Here is a 13,787-nt window from a genome sequence, read left to right as displayed (position 1 = left end):
TCCCTACTACTTCCTCACAAACTACTTTGTTTTCTGCTTTTATGGCTTTGGTACTGCGGCTAGAAAGTTCCAATTTCTTCACAATTGCCAAAATATCCTCTAAAGCAGCATACCAGTTGATCCATAATCTCTCCTGGATTGCTGGATCACATGCGTGCATGACCACTTGATCAGATGTTCTTGCAAATGATCAAATCTGCAATCATCGGCTAATTTTTTAAGTGCTGTTACATAATCATCGATAGTTTCCCCAGACTCCGGTTTCCTTTGAAATAATTTAAACCTCACAATACCAATGCATACCTTAGGAGCAAAATGGTTATCAAAATCTTGTAAAGAATTTTCAAAAACATTGGAATCCCCTCTACCAGTACTCTTTTTCATTTGCCCAAACACCTTTAACCCTTCCGGCTCCACTGAATGTATGTTCTTTTTCAGGTTTCATCTTTCCATCCTCGTCAATAGAATCTAAAAAACAATTTAAGTACGATTTCCATTCACTTCATTTCATGCATGGATTATCTCCCGCAGGCTAAAATGCTTGAGGTGGTTGAAGCGCAACATTTTTGGTTGCTATATTGAAAATATGTAATTAAAAAACAGAAGAAGAAAAAAACTAAAAATAATAATACATAAAAAAACCACCATTATGTATAATCCACCACAGTATCCACTCTTCACACAAAGGACTAGTCCACTGAAGGTTAGATTATTGCAAAATATGATATCTTTGAAGAAATATCAAGGATAAATTGAAAATGCAGGAGCATATTCACAAGAACTTAATTCCGCATTAGCGTAAATTTTTTGACGTTATGGCAGCTTTTTATCGCATTATTTACAAGTTGCCGCTAACTGCAGTTAGCGGCACTTTTCCAGCATAAACGTAATTTTCAAGATCGCCACTTCTTTTATCGGGACTTAACATAAATGAGATGTGTGGTAGGTGTTCCCGTGGTAAAACAGCCGCTAAACATACTTCGTGACATTTACAAGGAAATTCCAGTACGTCGATAACCCCCCGCAAAACTGCTGCTAACTCGAATTGGAGGCATTTTTTTAAGACCAGAAAATAGCTGGTCTTAAAATTGGTTGGAAACACTTGGGCCCACATACAAGATGTCTGGGTGCTGGACAGCGCTGCAAGGAATGTTGCTGCTCTGCCCTGCGCCAAAACAAAAGATCAGGAATGCACCCTGTCAATAAGATAGGGCGCATTCCTGGGCCCAAATCATGAAAAATGTTGCATCACTGCGATAAAACAGCGATTGGACACTTTTCACTGCGCCCTACTTGCGACAACATGGCTGTCCTTGCGCTCCATGTCGCAATCAATGACAGATACATCTGGAATCCTGACGTATCTGTCAGCGCTAAAGTCACGCATTGCTGCAGTTGTGTCGCAAGCATGACGCAACTCCAGCAATGAATAGGGCCAGCCTCACCCTATGGCACTGCATCACCCTTACGCCTGCCATGAGGCAGGCGTACGTTTTTGACTCAGTGGCGTCCTTAGAATTGTCGCAGTCAAATCTGATAGATTTCACTGTGCCACTCCTACGAGGCTTTGTTGCGTGGGAGTGCACATTCTGCATACATCATACCTGACGCAGGTATAATGTGGCACAGGTCTTTACAAGGTCACGCATATGCCTAGATGTGTCACTTTGTAAATACGGTGCAACATAGTGCAAAAGTCACGCTGCAAGTATGTCAAGAAAATGATGCACCGGCGGCGTTAATCTGTCGAAAGGGGCTCATAAATAAGCCCCCCTGTATTTTTCACCTACGTTGACACACAATGGCTGCCATGCGCCAACGCAGGCACCCTTGCGCCATGGTGCAAGGGTGACTGTGTTGCGGAGTTGATTGATGTAGTGCAGGAAGGGACACCTACCTACACAAAACCTATCAATCCAAAGTATTCCCTCTTTCTCTGTGTGCTGCAGAATGCTGCACACATAGAAAAAGAGAAATTAAAACATTTATCCTCGTAGCGCCTCCCAAACGTCACCATTGGGATGGTATTAGATTCTGACTCATTCTGAAGGTTTACGGTTTCTCGTAAACCTGGGAATGCTTCAGATTCCATTGGTTTGGCGTGGGAACACCCACAGCAACACCCATTGAACCAGTGGCGGATCCTCTGCTATGGCGGAGGAGCGTCGCCCTACTGCTTTCAAGCAGAGCAAGAAGTAGAAACATAAAATGATAATAACTGGAATTTATTGTCATTTTATGATTGTGCTGCTTGTGGGCGGGCGGCGATGCTCTGCTCTCAGAGGAGGACAGGGGAGGAGTGCTTTGCCCACCTCTAAGTGCACAATGACTGTTTGATCGGCCCTCTGGGGCCTCCCAAACCAGTCATGCGCACTTTTCCGCTTCTCCATGCAGGCTGCATTACGGCCTATGTGGAGAACATGCCTATGCCCCCATTCCCTGGTTGAGCGTCGAACCAGGACGCACAAAACCAATCACAGCGCTGCATTGCAGCTTTGTGATTGGACAGTGGGGCCTGGCAGTGCTTTCTGTTCCTCGGTGAGAGAAGGAGCAGGGACACATGACCCGGCGGCAAACTAAGTTTTTTATATATATATATATATATCAAAATAAAGAATCCTCTTGTCAAAAAGGAAGGTCGACGCCTTGTCTGCTGCGCAAAAATCTTTAATCAGCTCACAACGTAATACGCGTTTCGCCTGCAGGCGAAACGCGTATAACGTTGTGAGCTGATTAAAGATTTTTGCGCAGCAGACAATGCGTCGACCTTCCTTTTTGACAAGAGGATTCTTTATTTTGATATTTCCGGGCCGTGCTTTGGAGGCCCGTACGTCGACGCGCCCTCCGGTTTGGAGGTGGTGAGCATTCTGGAGCAGCTTGGAGGAGTAATATATATATATATATACATATATATATATATATATATATATATATGTATATATATATATATATATTTTTTTTTTTATGCACACTCTCCCGCTATCGCAACCACTCCCGCACCCGCCTTCGCCCGTCACCCACGAGCCATGCTGGCCACCACTCTATGGAATGCCCCTTTCACACTGTTTAATACATGAAAGAGACATATATTTACAAGTCCATGAAAAGCCACGTAAAGTGGCTCTGTAAACATGCTGTGGCACATTGCGCAACCGGAACATCAAACATGTGATATCACAGCGTTGCAACGGTGCTGCTAGGGATAATCAAAGAACTTCCACAACTCATCCTTGGCAAAGTCAACAAGGCCATGGACCTCATGCCACTGCAGCTTGGAGCACCAAGGAGACCAGCACCACCTCCCGCTCACCTGGACAACTGCTCTGTGGGTGACAACTGGATCTGATCCCCTGTAAGTACTGACCTCGATAGACCGGAACTTCAGCAACAGGAAGATGGAGACAAGGGACCGTCAAACGCCAGAGACTCTCCTGAGCTGTCTGTAACAGTGGAAAAAGGAGAGACGCACAACTAGTCAACATTAAATTAGGTTATCTGCCGTCTGAGGAGTCACATTTGGGAGCTGCATGGACTCTGCACTGGATGACCACGTCGCAGTGGAGCCCATATTGGCGGGGGAGCGCTCTGGGGAAGTGTCGGGATCCGGTCGCTGAGTGCGATTGCACATCATCGGCACCACATGCAGCTCCTTCCGCCTTTCTTGTACAACCTGCTGCAGATTGGGTGTGGCTTATAGTTGTGGAGGGGACGCCTGCTCCTCCTATGCCTCCCACTATGACTGGCTCCACCAATGACAGCTTGTTGCGCAAACCCTTCACTCCCTGTCCGCAGAACCTGGCGACCACAATATTGCAGCCAGGTCCAGCACTGTTCAGCGGCGTCAATGATTTGCGTGTCAAAATCTGATATCACTCGCAGCCTTTAGGGGTAGAGGAGGGAGTATTTGATGCCCAACTCTTGGAGGCATCGCTTAACCACTAGAGATGAGCCCCTCTGCCTCTGCACCCCTGTGGCGTAGTCAGGGAAGAAAATAACTGTGGCGTTATTCACTTTCACCTCCCCCAGCTTGCATACCTCTCTCAGGCCGGCGCCACAATCCCTGTAGGAGGCTGAAGAGAAAGGGTCTAGGAGCTCTCCCCGGCAGCGTGCGGCTCGTTGGCACTCGATGGACCTGCTCCAGAACAAGGAATGGATTAAGCGCTACCTTGGCATCTAAAAGCATCCGAGAATATAAGCCCATAATAAAATCTAAACAAAGGGCAAATAAGCGGGTTCCAGGTGTTTCATGAACACGTCGCCAAAATTGTAGAGTCCAGTCTTTATATCCAAGATGTAAACATTGAAGTTGAAACACCTATTACAACAGGTAGCATCCGTGACTTTCCGCTCACTCCAGCTGCCTCCAGTGTACTGACTGCAACACTCCAGAACACTGGTATTAGAATTGATGGAATGGAAGCAAAGCTTACAAAACTAAACAGTTACACACGAGGGATGCATGTGCCACACATAAATTTAAAAGATAACACAACACTTGCTGTGAAGTTTCCAGGTGTATGAGCACTCCCACATGACGGTGGGAAGAGAAATAACTCCTTTAAGTGAGGAGGGATTCTCCCAAGCACTAGATTATTTGTACCAGTATAAAATGTCTCAGGAAGGGTAACATTAATAGAAGTATTTTTTCCTCTAAACTCCTGGACCACAGAAGTGAACTGTCTCAAGCAGAAAGTTACAATCCTCAGACACACCAACATGATCCATTATGGACACCCTTGGGGATTGACTTCTGGCAGAATAGGACCCAATTTCAAGATGCTCAGGTAGAGCCCGAAGAGATGCTGGGTGTATAAATGGGTCAGTAGAAAAGAGAACATTTCAGAAAAAGAGGAGGGTAAAGCTTCCTAAACATGTTGAGATAACTGCCAAGCCAACTTTACTCATCTAATTTCTCCTCCAAAAACTAGTTCTAGGAGGTACGGAGCGAACTTGAGAAAAAAAGTGTAATTTTAATTCTGCACAGTGGAGCAACTCACAAAATAGTTATGAAGTGCCTTTAATGTGACTATACCTCACAGCATGGATCTAAACCCTTGCATCAAGGTTGGGGTAAAACACTTTTTGAGACAAACACATGTGAAAAGACATGTTTTGGCATAAACCATGTATGCGGAGTGGAATGTGATATTTGTTACCATGGTTGGTGCAGGGGTATCATGATTCACTTGAGGCTTTGACCCACCCCCAAGTTGTGTGTCAGAAAAGTTTAAATCATGGATATGATTGTTCAATAAGGTGTTTGTGTGAGGGCCATAGGGGAGATGTTTGTATAACTTGATTGATGTGAACATATTTCCCAACTGCTATGTGACTTCAATGTATAGGACTATGAAAATCACCTTAAATAAATGTGCCCCTTTGTCAGACATAGAAACCTCCTCACCATCCTTTTAGTTCTGAGTTTTGACAGCAAACTTTTTAAACAGATCTATTGCTGCTCATTTACATAAAGTGGGTTTGGATCCACCCTGTCAACCATTGGCTTCCTTCGATCAGCCTGTTTCAGCGATTGGCTTGAGACTTTGTCCGTACATCTTGGCTCAACCCAGTGAAGCATTCACCTCTCACCTAATTCTATTGGCTATTTGGGTGTATTATTCCACCACCTCTCAGGTGCCTGCATTGAACTGCATGAGGGGCTACTTCACAACTACAGCACTCTCTGTCCACGCCGTCTGGCACTCTAGCACCTTTCTCACTCTGTCTCTCTTCTGTAGGGTACTACTGGAAATCAACTATCGCCATAGCAAAGGAAATGCAGCAGCGGCAGAATGGCCAGTCCAGCCCTGCTCTTCTGTTTCTCCTCTGTTGCCCTTGTGCACTTCTCCTTTCCCATGCCTGCCACCATCTTGTATTCCATTCCCTTCCCTCCGTCCCTCCATTGTGCACTCTTTGTTCCCACATCCCACCCTTCTCATAAGTGCTGCTGTGGCCATGTATTGTTTATTCACAGAAACAAATGCCAAGTTATGCTTTCGATGCAGCATTCTTTTGGTTTCTATTTCTAAGGAAGGTCGGGTTACAAGGGAGCCATTATTATTGTCCGTGCTTTTTGTAGGGGTGGACAAAGAACTCCGCTCCGCCAGCGGTCGGGGCGCACTGAGAACAGTCTGCCGCAGTCGACAGCCGCGCCGGGAGCAGGGGGCCCCGTCCCCCTTCCCCGCCCCAACGTGCCCCGAGGGGCGGCCGGAAACAGGTGCCTGGGGGTCGGCGCGGAGGCGGTAGAATCTCCCTCAGCCACGCAGACACAGCGAAGCTGCTGCTAGGGGGGCTGTAACACCCTCCACCGAAGCAGAGGGCCACCTGCCACCCCGCAGCCTTCCCAGCGGACCCAGAGCCGGTTGCAGTGCACTGCTGCGGAGGATATGCGCCCTGCGGGGGCCGGGTAGGGCCCGGGCGCCGGTCCCGCGGAGGGGATCCGGAACTCCTGGGCCACCGATCTTCCCGCCGTGTTGAATCCTCCAGGTGGACAGCACGGACCCTCTCGACGGTTACACGCCCTCTTGAACTCCCTCTTCAAAGTTCTTTTCAACTTTCCCTTACGGTACTTGTTGGCTATCGGTCTCGTGCCCGCATTTAGCCTTAGATGGAGTTTACCACCCGCTTTGGGCTGCATTCCCAAGCAACCCAACTCCGAGAAGACCCGATCCCGGCGCGCCGGAGGCCGCTACCGGCCTAACACCGTCCGCGGGGTGAGCCTTGATCAGAAGGACTTGGGCCCCCTGAGCGATGCCGGGGAGTCGGTTTTCTGTACGTCACATGTCCCGCGCCTGCCGCCGGGTGGGGATTCGGTGCTGGGCTCTTCCCTCGCCATTTCTGGGGGAATCCTGGTTAGTTTCTTTTCCTCTGCTTAGTAATCTGCTTAAATTCAGCAGGTCGCCACTTTTGATCTGTGGTCATAGACAGAAAAAGAACGCCGGCAGCGCGCATGCCCTCTTTCCCCGGATTGGATCTGGAGGGCGTTCGCCCTCCCCGGGGAGCCGGCCGCGGAGGTGGGTGCCCGAGGCTCATGCGCGCGGGCAGCCTGCGGGACACCACAGACAGCCACGCTGCTAGGCACCCCGTGACAGGCCCGAGGCGGAACGGTTGCCTGTCCCCTTCTCGGGGCCAGGCACACCGGCGGCATACCTCTGCAGCAGGACCCAGCGAGGGACCCTGCCACGGGCGAATGGGGGGTCTGACCTTGTGGGGGGACAAAGGGAAGCAGAGCTATCCCTGCGACTGCCTCAGCCGTGGCCCAGGGAAGCCCCGGGGCAATTGACGATCAAGCGACCCTCAGACAGGCGTAGCCCCGGGAGGAACCCGAGGCCGCAAGGTGCGTTCGAAGTGTCCATGATCAATGTGTCCTGCAATGTATCCTGCAATTCACACTGATTCTCGCAGCTAGCTGCGTTCTTCATCGACGTGCGGGCCGAGTGATCCACCGCCAAGAGTCACAGGCAACTTTTCGAAAACGTTCACCCACCTGCGGGTGTAAGAGAGGCGGGAGGAAGGCGATGCCGTCCATCCACCGCCCGCGCAGCGAGACGGCCTGGCCGCCCCGTTCAAGGCTTCCCCTCTGGGAGTCAGACTGCACCATAGGGAGAAAAAAAACATAACCAGGCGCTCGGCCCGGGAGTCCCCCCCCCATCTACCCGCCGACGAGGAAGGGGGCTCACGGAGCAACGGGAGCAGGCAGCCCCGCAGCTGCCAGTTCCTCCCGGAGTAGCCCGGGAGGGACCGCGCGAGTCTTCAAACCCCTCGGCCTGGCCGCACGGGACTGCGTTGAACCGGGTACCTGGCAATGAGAGAGAGTCACCCCACATGCACGTCAGCCGTCCGTCACAGGCATCCCCAAGCCGTGCCGGCGGGCTAGCGAGTAGTCCACCCCACCCTCGCCCGGGTCAGAGGCGCCGGTAGGGAAGAGCCAGGCGGCTCCCCATCCCGCCCGTCTCCCACCGAGAGGAGCCGGGGTCCCCTCACAGGCCCTCGCCCCTTTCTCTTACAGGCCACCCTGCCACACGAGAAGGGACGCTCCTCGGTTGCCCAGGACTCGGTCGGGCCAGGACTCGGGCGCAGGAGGACCCAGCCGGTGGCAGGGCCTTTCAAGGGGGAGCGGTACCATTCCGGGGATGCACTGCCATTCAGTTTCCCCCTAACTCCTGGGATCGTGCCGGGTGAGCTTGGGTTCCATCTCGGGAGGGCCTACCGCTGTGCCTCTCCCAGAAAAGGACGGGGGACGGGGGACAGGGGACAGGGGCCGCCCTCCGTCCCCGGTCCCTTGCGCGTCGGTCGGATCCTCCCCGGTAGAAGAGGCCCGCCAAAGGCCCAGTCCTCACCCAAGCGCCCCATGCGGCCACAGACTGCTCCGCCAGCTAGGGCGCGCCAGGGCTAGGCCCTGTGCGTACAGGGTGTGCTTGCAAGAGATGGGCCGAGGGCTTCAGGTTGGCGCCGTGGGTCGCTCGGGCCACTCCGCCGTTAATGATCCGTCCGCATGCTCACCTACGGAAACCTTGTTACGACTTTTACTTCCTCTAAATAGTCAAGTTTGATCATCTTCTCGGCGCTCCACCAGGGCCATTGGCAACCCCGGTGGGGCCGAACCAAGGACCTCACTAAATCATGCAATCGGTAGTAGCGACGGGCGGTGTGTACAAAGGGCAGGGACTTATTCAGCGCAAGCGTATGACCCGCACTTACTGGGAATTCCTCGTTCATGGGAAATAATTGCAATCCCTATCACGAACGGGGTTCAGCCGGTTACCCGCACCTGTCGGCGAAGGGTAGACACACGCTGATCCATTCAGTGTAGTGCGTGTGCAGCCCCGGACATCTAAGGGCATCTCAGACCAGTTATTGCTCAATCTCGTGTGGCTGAACGCCACTTGTCCTTCTAAGTAGTTGGACGCCGACCGCTGGGGGTTGCGTAACTAGTTAGCATGGAGGAGTTTCGTTCGTTATCGGAATTAACCAGACAAATTGCTCCACCAACTAAGAATGGCCATGCACCACCACCCACAGAATCGAGAAAGAGCTATCAATCTGTCAATCCTTTCCGTGTCCGGGCCGGGTGAGGTTTCCCGTGTTGGGTCAAATTAAGCCCCAGGCTGGTGGTGCCGTTCTGTCAATTCCTTTAAGTTTCAGCTTTTCAACCATACCCCCCTCCCCCGGAAGCCAAAGACTTTGGTTTCTGGGAAACTGCTCGGCGGGTCATTGGAATAACGCCGCCGGATCGCTAGTCGGCATCGTTTATGGTCGGAACTATGGGGCAGATTTATGAGCCCCTTGCGCCTCATTTACGCCGCCGTTGCATCACTTTTGTGACGCAGCGGCGGCGCAAATCCCGCTACATGCTGCGGGGTATTTACAACGTGACACATCTGGCAGATGCGTCACGTTGTAAAGCCCTGCGCCACATGTAGGCGTTCTGGAGCAGGGGGGGGGCGTTCCGGCGCAGGAACGCCTCCTAAATGTGACTGAGTGAAATCTACAAGATTTCACTCAGTCACTTTTAAGGCCATGCTGCGCCAAAACCCTGTGCCTGCTTGAAGCAGGCGTAAGGATTGACGCAGCATGTAAGGGATAGGGCACCCCCGAGCCTTGCTGGAGCTGCGTCACGCTTGCGACACAACTCCAGCAATGCGCCGCCTTTCCGACAGGAGAGGCGTCACGCATCTGCCCATCCGAGTGCCACGGTGCGCCGCATTGTAAATGCGGCGCATCAATGGTGGCGCAAGGGTGGGCAGATGCGTCGCAACTCTTCTGGCGCATCTCTGCTGATTAGCAGAGATGCGCCAGACGTCATAAATCTGCCCCCTAGACGGTATCTGATCGGCTTTGAACCTCCGACTTTCGTTCTTGATTAATGAAAACATTCTTGGCAAATGCTTTCGCTTTGGTTCATCTTGTGCCGGTCCAAGAATTTCATCTCTAGCGGCACAATACAAATACCCCTGGCCGTCCCTCTTAATCATGGCCCCAGTTCAGAAACTAACAAAATCGAACCAGAGTCCTATTCCATTATTCCTAGCTGAAGTATTCAGGCGATTGGCCTGCTTTGAACACTCTAATTTTTTCAAAGTAAATGCTTCGCACCCCCAGGACACTCAGTCAAGAGCATCAAGGAGGCGCCGAGAGGCAGGAACTGGGACAGGTGGTAGCTCGCCTCGCGGCTGACCGCCATCTCGATCCCAAGATCCAACTACGAGCTTTTTAACTGCATCAACTTTAATATACGCTATTGGAGCTGGAATTACCGTGGCTGCTGGCACCAGACTTGCCCTCCAATGGATCCTCGATAAAGGATTTAAAGTGTACTCATTCCAATTACAGGGCCTCGATAGAGTCCTGTATTGTTATTTTTCGTCACTACCTCCCCGAGTCGGGAGTGGGTAATTTGCGCGCCTGAGCCTTCCTTGGATGTGGTAGCCGTTTCTCAGGCTCCCTCTCCGGAATCGAAACCTGATTTCCTGTTTCTCGTGGTCACCATGGTAGTCCCAGAAAGTACCATCGAAAGTTGATAGGGCAGACATCAGAATGTATCGTCGCCGTCACTGGGACGTGCGATCGGCCAGAGGTTATCTAGAGTCACCAAAGCGGACGGGCGAGACCGGATTGGTCTTGGTCTGATAAATGCGCGCATCCCGGGAGGTCAGAGCTCGTCGGCATGTATCAACTCTAGAATTACCAGTTATCCAAGTAACAGATGGAGCAATCAAAGGAACCTTTGATTTAATGAGCCATTCACAGTTTTACTGTACCGGCCGTGTGTACTTACACGTGCATGGCTTAATCTTTGAGACAAGCATATTTACTGGCAGGATCAACCTGCTGACGGGGTGGGTTCGGGGGGCCGTGTGCCCATCTCCCCGACCGGCAAACTTCATGCACCCCACACTCTCGGGAGCCTGCTGGGGAGAAGAGCCCTCCCGCCTGGATGGGAGGGCTCGCTGGAGGGATGTGGAGAGGTGTAGTCACATGGGCACCAGCGGGCCCAGCCGTCTCCCCCAGAAGGGAGAGGCGGGCGGAGGCACAGCCTGAGCGAGACGCAGAGGTGCCAGGGCCTGGCGGCGGCGGCACCCCTCAGAATAGTCATTCCGAGCTGCTGTGGAAATGTGCTGGGCAGAGAGGGGTGACGACGTGGCACGTCGGCCTACGGACCTGCCGGGTGGCAGCATTTCAGGGCCTGGCACCACCCAAACCCTTCCGCTCGGGTCGGACCACTGGGGGACACGAGCTGCCGGGGCCGCTCGGCCTTCGCTCTGCTGGGTAGGGTGAAGGGCCTCCCACCAGGGAGCAGGCCCTCGAGTTGGACGGTCCATGTGGGTTGGAAGCTCTGTGCTTGAAACAACAGTCCAACGGACCGAGACTGCCCAATCGATCGGAGTACGGCCGGGGCCGCCCCTGGCAGGCCATCCTGCACGGGGGATGCCGGCTTTGCATCCCTGCCTGCTCCCGGGGCGAGCAGGCTCAGAGGAAAGGCCCATTGGGAAGGGGCCGAGAGGCAAGCACAGACCCGGGCCCCTGGGGGACCCGGCAGGCAGGCCCGGGTGCTGCCTTCCCCGGTCTCAGAATCGCCAGACCTCACGGAGGTCTGACTGAGCAGACTCGGAGGAAATGAACCATAAGGAAGGGGCTGAGAGGCAGGTGCGTACCCGGGTGCTGCCTTCCCCTGTCTCAGAATCGCCGGACCTCACGGAGGTCTGAATGACCCTCTCCCTAGTAATCCAGAGGAAAATTACCCCCCTTTCTTGTAATCTGTGCACATGAGGTGACAGAGGGGACCCAAGGCGCGAATGTGCACGACCTCCTGGAGCCCTCGCTGGGATCGGGAAGGCAAATTAGCCCTCATCGGGACTTCCAGGGCAGCCCGGCCATCTGGTCACCCCATAGGAAAGCATCGCATGTGACTAGATGGCCGAGGGGATAGGTGCAACCGGATGGCCGATGGGAAAGGTGCGACCAGATGGCCGGGCTCGAAAGGGAAGCCATCTGGTTGCTCTGTGCCCCAACGAAAGAGTGAGCGACTGCCGGGGCATGGGGGACCAGACGCCGAGGGCCCCAACTGGGCCCCAGCCATGGAGGCTGCGAGGGTGACCCGACGGGCCCTCCGTCCCGGGGCCCGCGAACACCTTGACAAGCAGGGGAGTCCTGCATGGGACCGACGGACCCCTGTCCTGGGCCCTTGGTGGAGTGGCAGTCCATTGTATGGGGCCCTGGGCCGGAGCACCCAACCCAGGGCCCTGCAGGCCCCTGGACCCAGGCAGGGATCCCAGGCTCAGAGGCGCAAGGGAAGCCTCCCCGGACCCGTCGGCCACCATCCCGGGCACCCTGCCATGCAGCAGGACTGAGGAGAGAGCCCGGGGTGGGGAGGCTGCCCTCCCCAGGGCCCCTGAGAGCCCCTGAACCCAGCCAAGCAGGGGGAGGCTCCCCGGGCATGACCGGAGCTCCTGAACCCAGCCAAGCAAGGAGAGGCTCCCCGGTTACAACAGAACCCCGTCCCAGGCCTTTGGCAGAGCAGCAGGCCGGGGGAGAAGGCCCAGGGCTGGAGCACCTGACAAGGGGCCCAAGGGGGAGCCTTGACCCAGCCAGGGCTCCCAGGCCCAGAGGCACAGGCGAAGCATCCCCGGGCCCACCCGACACCATCTCAGGCACCCTGCCACGCAGCAGGACCAAGGTCAGAGCCCGGGGTGGGGAGGCCACCCTCCCCAGTGCCCTCAGGGGCCCTGGCCAGAGCTCCTGAACCCAGCCAAGCAAGGGGAGGCTCCCCAGGCACAACGGAACCCCGTCCCGGGCCTTTGGCAGAGCGGCAGGCCGGTGGGACGGGGCCCAGGGCCGGAGCACCCGACCCAGGTCCCGGCGGGGCCCCTGGACCCAGCCGGGGCTCCCAGGCCCAGAGACACAAGGGAAGCCTCCCCGGGCCCACTGGACACCATCCCGGGCACCCTGCCATGTGGCAGGACAGAGCCCGGGGTGGGGAGGCCGCCCTCCCCAGGGCAGCTGAGAGCTCCTGAACCCAGCCAAGCAGGGGGAGGCTCTCCGGGCACGACAGAACCCGATCCCGAGCCTTTGGCGGGGGGCAGCCTGGGAGACGGGGCCCAGGGCTGGAGCACCCAAACTGGGGCCCGGAAGGGCTCATGGACCCAGCCGGGGCTCCCAGGCCCAGAGGCAAAGGGGAAGCCTCCCAGGGCCTGCGGGACCCCATCCCGGGCCACCTGCCACCTGCCACCCAGCAGGACCGAGGATAGAGCCCGGGGTGGGGAGGCTCCCTCCCCAGGGTCCCTGGGAGCCCCTGAACCCAGCCAAGCAGGGGAGGGCTACCCATGCCCACAGGACCCTATCCACAGCAGCCTGCCACGCGGCAGGCCCAGGGACGGACCCATGGAGCCCGTCCCGGAAACTTTGCCACGCAGTGGGCCGGAGGAGGGAGCCCCCCGGACAGAGGGGAGGTGTCGTCCGGGCTCAGCCCATCTGGACCCCGGCTGAGAACCGCCAGCCCGGGAGGGGTGTTCCGGCATACCCTACCCCTAGTAATCCAGAGGAAAGCTACCCCTCTTTCTGGGAACCCGTGCGCACCGCGAGACTCAGGGAACCCTAGGCCCAGATGCGCCCGACCTCCTGGAGCCCTGGCTGGGATCGGGGAGGCAAATGAGCCCCCATCGGGACTTCCAGGGTAGTCGGGTCGCACCATTGGAAAGCATTGCGTGCGACCAGATGGCCGAGGGGAAAGGTGCGACCAGATGGCCAGGACTGAAAGGACCCCCAAGCCACGCCTTCATGGTAGGGCT

At 55.0% G+C, this 13,787-nt stretch overlaps 2 pseudogenes; both read right to left on the bottom strand.

Moving 5' to 3' along the window:
• Positions 1–7,290: 7,290 nt before the first annotated feature.
• Positions 7,291–7,456, bottom strand: LOC146799697 (5.8S ribosomal RNA; annotated as a pseudogene).
• A 1,023-nt stretch (positions 7,457–8,479) lies between these two features.
• Positions 8,480–10,833, bottom strand: LOC146799696 (18S ribosomal RNA; annotated as a pseudogene).
• Positions 10,834–13,787: the final 2,954 nt, after the last annotated feature.

The sequence above is a fragment of the Triturus cristatus genome, chromosome 9, assembly GCF_964204655.1.
Source record: "Triturus cristatus chromosome 9, aTriCri1.1, whole genome shotgun sequence".
Classification (NCBI taxonomy): domain Eukaryota; kingdom Metazoa; phylum Chordata; class Amphibia; order Caudata; family Salamandridae; genus Triturus; species Triturus cristatus.
The sequence above is the reverse complement of the archived record's forward strand: the minus strand, read 5'-3'. Positions and strand labels throughout refer to the sequence as shown.